Source organism: Callospermophilus lateralis, chromosome 11 (assembly GCF_048772815.1).
Source record: "Callospermophilus lateralis isolate mCalLat2 chromosome 11, mCalLat2.hap1, whole genome shotgun sequence".
NCBI lineage: Eukaryota > Metazoa > Chordata > Mammalia > Rodentia > Sciuridae > Callospermophilus > Callospermophilus lateralis.
The window spans coordinates 120,517,372-120,524,281 of NC_135315.1; the positions used below are offsets into that span (position 1 = coordinate 120,517,372).

At 34.4% G+C, this 6,910-nt stretch overlaps 1 pseudogene; it reads right to left on the reverse strand.

The window, feature by feature from the left end:
• Positions 1-6,495: 6,495 nt before the first annotated feature.
• Positions 6,496-6,697, reverse strand: LOC143411131 (U2 spliceosomal RNA; annotated as a pseudogene).
• Positions 6,698-6,910: the final 213 nt, after the last annotated feature.

The window sequence follows — 6,910 nt, forward strand, 5'->3', positions numbered from 1 at the left end:
CATATATATTTGTGGACATGTAAGTAAAAGTTGTTTGGGTACATAATAAAATGCAAGAGACAATAAAGATATTAAAGCTATAATAAAAAATTATTTTAAAGATAATTAAAAATATTTGTTATATGAAAACCTTACCTCCTAAGAACTCTTCACCATGTACATCCCTATCTTCACATATGTGTTAAATGTTTATCCTAGTAGCCAGCTACATATGAAGAATCACAGCAAAGACAAGTAAGAAAAAACAAAACAAACCAATCAAATGAAATAAAAAGCAAAATGAAGGCAATGAAGACAAATAGCAAGGCAAAGAAATTGCAAAGCACCTGAGAAAAGTTGGCAAAATACTGCAATAGATGACTTTGTTTTCCAAATGCAAAATGTTTGAATCAATCAAAAATTAATCAATAAAAGTATTCCCTTCCCATTCTCCTCAACAATAATTCCAAATATTTATTACTCTTTATAGCCCACAGCTTTTTCAATTACAATATAGAATTTGCCCCCTATTTCACATGAAAATTCACCCTAAAATGTTGCATGCTACTACTTTGATCTAGTCTTCTAAAAGTTCCTTTCAATGTTTCAATCCCATCCACTCCTTTTTCCCTTAGGACTCATTATTCTGGCCTCCTGCATTGCCTCCTAAAAACAGTGCCTATAAACAAACTTAACTGCTTGCATTCATTCTCCACTTTCCCATTTCAAACTCTCAGTACCGGTTTTCTCCTCAGTTCTTAAAATTTGACTTCACTGACCACAGGTTTTTGAAAATAGAATCATTAAATCTTCTAATCTGCTCTCAAATACCAAGTTCAGTAGCAATTGTTTCATATTTCTCCCATGGGGCTTACTTGACACATCTAGGAAATGTCTATAACACCATCTCTAGTTGCTTAGTAAGCTTGAACTGACATGGGTTTCCTCATTGACATTAGTATGTTTTCATTGCTTTCCTGACTTCTCTTAAGTTCCTTTTCCTGTCTACCACCACTTGACACTGTTTTTATTTGCTGTGATTTCATACTCCATTTGTTGTTCTTATTAAAGACTTACTGAATGATTCTGATTCCATATATAAGTTTTATATTCTCAGCTGCTCCTTTTTCTGAACGTTTTATATTATACTTAATTGCTATTTCACCTCTGTTCCTGATTTTTACAGAGATGATACAATTATTCCATGTCACAAACAAAAGTCAGCACCTATTTCTACATCCTCCTCCTTCTTCATTCATGTTTGCATTAGTGCCACCAATGAACATACAATCACAAGTCATCTCTCTGCATCCTTTCCACACTGTTTAGTCCACAAGTCCAATAGAGTTGTCTAATAAAAACTTTTTAATGTTTTTTTTAGTTGTAGTTTGACACAATACTTTTATTTATTTATTTTTATGTGGTGCTGAGGATTGAACCCAGTGCCTTGCATGTGCTAGTTGAGCACTCCACCACTGAGCCACAACACCAGCCCCTAAATATTTTCAAATCCATCTTTTCCATCCTCACAACCCTGTTATATTCTATTCCCTCATTACTTCTCTCACTGTCATACAAAAAGATTCCAAAAGTTAACAGTGAATAATTTAATTTATAGTTGTCTATCCTACTCTATAGGCAACAGAACATATAAAACATAGTAAATGTAAATAGCAAATTCTTTTTAACTGTGTAAAAATTGTTTACTACAAGTTTAAATTTTATAAAATCTGAATTCGTATTAATGTATTAAAATAAATGAGGCATTTATATTTTAAAACTCTGCTCTTTTAATTAAGAAGCTTTTTAAGGAACATTTTTGAAATTAAGATCTATGAATATTAGTGATCTGAAATAAATTAATATCCATTTTTTAAAAAATGCTAAAAAATTAAATAAACTTGAGAAATAACCAGATAAATGAAATTTCTTTCCTACAAAACCTAGTAGAAACTTTATTATGCTAACATGTATTAAGACTTCTAAGAGGAATATATCATCTTTATTATTTCATAAGTATATTTCACCAAGGAGTCTCTTTATCATAGTATAGTTATTAACAGAAAAATAACACCTTTTAAAAATTTTAAAAACTGAAGTGTAAATAAAAACAAATTATGCTTACATATAAACAATATGAAATTTTAGGTTGTATAAATCAAAATTAATTTTATATTATTAGGTTCTTCGCTGAAAACAAGTTTCCAGTCTTTTCTAAATATACTGATTTATGAACAGCAAATTAAGACACAGAGTATGGAGAGAAATTGAGTTTGAAATCATTTTGCATATAAAGTGTGATTCCCTTTGGAATTTATTTAAATCCTTCTGAGATATGCATCCATAATATTGCTAAGAAATACAGGATTAGGCTGGAATAAATTAGCAAGATGATTAATTAAACCAGAAATATTTATCATTATTAAAAAGTGATATCTCAAGGAATTTAAAAACCTATCTTATTGGACTCTTGCTAAATCTAGACTAAATTCAATATACTTTGTATATTAAACTCTAGTTTCTTTGTAAAATACAGGAACAGGAGTTTAAAAAAGTATATGATGTGGTTTAGAAAATGGCATGTGTGGATTTCTGAATTCATGTATAATCTCTCATTTTGTCCTTCATTTACAGAAACAAAATGATCATGTGAAGTCTCCAGGAGTCTTTGAAAGGTGCAGAAAATTACCAGATAAGTGAGTCTGGTTTGCTTGATGTTTCTGTAGATATCATCTGAACCTACACTTCTGAATGTTTCCTATCATTTTGGTAAAGATGGAGAACAGTTCAGGTGACTACATATACATTATTCCTTTACATCCAGATAACTTTTTTTGAAAGATAGAGACCTGTTGATTTTCTTTTGGAATAAATTAGGCCCAAGCTATACATCAAAAAGTATAGAATTAGTAATAATGCAATGGTAGGAACATCTCAACTCTTCAAAAAAAATTACATGGGACAAATTCCTTAAATATCAAAATTTTCATGGTAAAAGTGTACTGATGACTTTCATTATAAAAAATTCCAAACATGTGTAATAATAGAAATGGTATAATAAACTCCCAAGTACCCACCTGAAAAAACTTGTGGTAAATTTTATTTCAAGAATGTCTCTGATCCTTTCTGGAATCTGAATTTTCTGGGGTAAATATAACACATTTTATCAATTTGCCTGTAAATATTTTAAGCCCATTTCTAAAGAACAGAATAATTTTATAAATGTAAACAATACATTAAGTGCTTCATATCTGTGAATTCCACATTGATAGGTTCAGAGATACAAGATGGCAACCAATCATGGATGGGAAATATTTAAAAAATAAAAAGTGTCTGTACTAAACTTTCTAAAAATAATTTTTTAGTTGCAGATGGACACAATACCTTTATCTTATTTACTTATTTTTATGTAGTGCCTCACATGTACAAGGCAAGCACTCTGCCACTGAGCCACAATCCCAGCCTCATGACTGAACTAAATTTGTAGAGGTTTTCTTGTCATTAAACCCTAAACAATACATTGTAACAACTATTTGCATAGTGTTAAGTATTTTAAGTAGTGTGGAGAGGAATTAATGAATACAATAGAATATGTATAGTTATATTCAAATACTACTTTTTTCATTTTATATAAAGAACTTGACTATCTGTAGATTTTGGTAATGTCAGGGGGTCTGAGAAGCAATCCCTTATGAATACACAGGGAAGACTTTACTACTGCCCCTCTTTTAAAAAATAAATAAATAAACATAAAGATTCTTCACTATCATGAAATACGAAACAAGTGTTCAGATTTCATGATTATGTTTCAAATGCATATATTTAATATTATAGTTTGCTTAGAATTGAATTTTAAAAGTTCATCAATTGCAAATGGCTAATGTGTCCATTAATTACTTTGTTTCTTTACCAATGCTCTTTTTCACTAAAGCCTCCACAATAAACTGAGGAGGATTGGAATGAAAGCCATTTATAAAGATGGGGAGAACTGAGAACAGAAAGCCATTATTTGGTATCCAACTTCACCATCTGCTTAAGCACTCATTTTGCTGTGCTAATTCTGTGACTATAAGAGCAAGGAAGAAGAGAACTGGAAAAGGGGTGTTGGGAGATGGGGAGGCAGAGCTGTTGAGCAGCTGAATTTTATTTGTTTGTTTGTTTGTTTGTTTATACTGTTTGGAGGACTCAAGGTATGTATTTCCCAGGAATCAAGAAGACCATGTAGGAGGAACAGAACTAAAGTTCCTCAGTCATTGTTATGCACAAAATGGTTACACACTGGGACAGAGAGCTCTACTGGCAAGAAAGCTAGAGAGATGGTTCCTTATGAAGGTATGGAGCTCCTGTTGGAGCTGAGGGAAGTATGGAATTCCACCATTGCCGCAGTCTCTCGGCTGGGCACAAATCACGAGTCTCCACACAGCTTGTAGATTCAAACAGCAATTCTTTATTCCCGAACTCACACCGGCCGTCTACAAACACGTTCTGGGGGAATCCAGGTTCTCTGCCCAAATCCAATCCGCCCAAATCCACTCCTGCCTAAATCCACTCCGCATGGGCTTCTGTCTCCCAAAATATACTGTCTGACCCTAAGCACTCAAGAGGAACTCAGCAGCAGGATACGCCCTATTCCAAAAGAGGAACACCCTACTCTCCTATTATACTAAACCGCCCTATTCTAAAGGGGAAACACCCTACTCTCCTATTATGCTAAACTGCCCTATTCTAAAGGGGAAACACCCTACTCTCCTATTATGCTAAACACGGATCCTGCCCTGGTCCTTGATCAAGGTCACCTTTCAGAAGTCCTTCCACTAGACAGCATGGGAGTAAGCTGGCAAGGAATTTGTCATACCTACTTGGCTGATGGCTCCCAGCACACCATGACCCTTCTACATTTCTAACCTATGCACTATTAGAGCAAATCAGCAACTGGGAAGGGAGGAAGAAGTGGTGGACCATACTACAGTCAAACAGATCATACATTTGTCTCTTTCCCTCTCCTTTCTCAGGCTGCAAGCACATTAAAATAAGGAGGTCTTGAAAAGAAAGGAGGAGTGTTTCTGGAGCAGAAGACATCTCCCTCTTTCCCCACCCTCCAACACTCCAGCAGGACATGGCTCTCAGCTCAAGTCTATGTGCAGAGGTGATATTCAAATGAGATGATACAAAAAAGTCTTATAATGAAGTGGATTTTAAATAACCAGAGTGAATGAAAAGTTGTGAAATCTGTCAGAGATGTCAATAAGAACATTTTGACAGATTGCAGTGGAAGGCAGTGATTGTAGAAACACAAATTGCTTCATGTTTACACCCCCCACTGAGTTGAGACTACTCAATAAACCAGTTTGATGTGAATTTCATAGCACATGGTCCCTAAACACAAGTTAATTCCTTCTGGGGCTTACCAGAGAAAGAGCAATCTGTTTTAGTTTTGGGAGGAAACTGCCAGTGTCAGCCTTGCTGAGAGACACTAAGTCTGTCTGCAACCTGGAACCCTCCTAAGGAATTTTCAATAGCAGTTTTGACCCCAAACGATGTTTTCCTGCATGCTTTCGTGTACCATGCATACCATTTGAAAAAAGCACACTCATGCATTGCTAGTGGGACTGTAAATTGGTGCAGCCAACATGGAAAGCAGTATGGATATTCCTTGGAAAACTGGGAATGGAACCACCATTTGACCCAACTATCCCTCTCCTCTGTCTATACTGAAAGGACTTAAAAACAGCATACTAAAGGGACACAGCCACATCAATATTTATAGCAGCACAATTCACCACTTGAAAATTGCAGTTTCTTGAGGACACTCTGTACATGATTCTCAATTTTTTTCAGGAAAATTAAATTCATAGTATCCTGGCTTTTACTTGCCTGACACATTGAACTTCCACAACAGAGAATATTCAGAGCCAAGGTAGTTAAAAACTAAGAATTATCATCAGTGTAGCATTTCCTCAGTGAATGTTTTAAACTTTATTCCCATTTATTTGATATATTCTGGTCATTTGTTAAGAAACTGTTTTCACAAAGATATTATCCCCAGAAAATTAAAGATATATTCTTCCTTCTTACTCAATGATGAGCTTTAACATACTTTCCTTCAACTCACCTTCTTCACACTGAGAGTTGAAGTGCTGGTAGCTGGATATTTTGGGGAAGGGCTCAATATCATAGTAACTGGTCTTAAAACCCTAGAAAATTCCCAAGGATGTATAAGAAAATTGTTAAATTTCATGTTCTCCTTCAACGGTCCACTTATCCATTAAGTAAGCATGGGACGATAAGGTCATGCAAGGTGTCTCAGCAAAAGATAAGTCCATTGTGGGAGGACTGAGTAATCTTGGTTAAACCTGAGTGCACAAGGTTTAAGGTAGACTAATATGGTTTCAAAGTCCTCACAAAACAAGGGAAATTAGTATACTTGCAGATGAGTCCTAACCATTCAACTCATACGGTTATTGCAAGGTCTTAATTGGGGGATCATACTTTGAAATATTTTGTGTAGTGCATGAGATCTCATTTAATTCTCTTTGGGACTTAATGCAATGCAAAGTAAGCAATAATGGCTTCTAAACTGTTTTATCGAATTGTGCTATATTGCCATTACCTTTCCCATAAAAGAGCCTAACGTGCCTAGTTTAACTTTCTAATTAATTTACTACAATGATAAGAACAAATACTACACTTGATCTTAGCCAAAAGGCCAAGAAGCTATCGATAATCTATTCATTACTAATGGGAATTAACAAACTGAGACAACCTGACATGTTAGAAGTACTTTTCCTTAGTATTTCTTTCAATGTTATAAAATATCTCAATATTTTATGCAATTAGGATAGGATTGAAAATCCATTTCAAAACTTCTTCATTGAATTTGCAGAAGACGCATACCCTATTCCGCAATTCAAAGAGCATCTGAGTTTTTTAA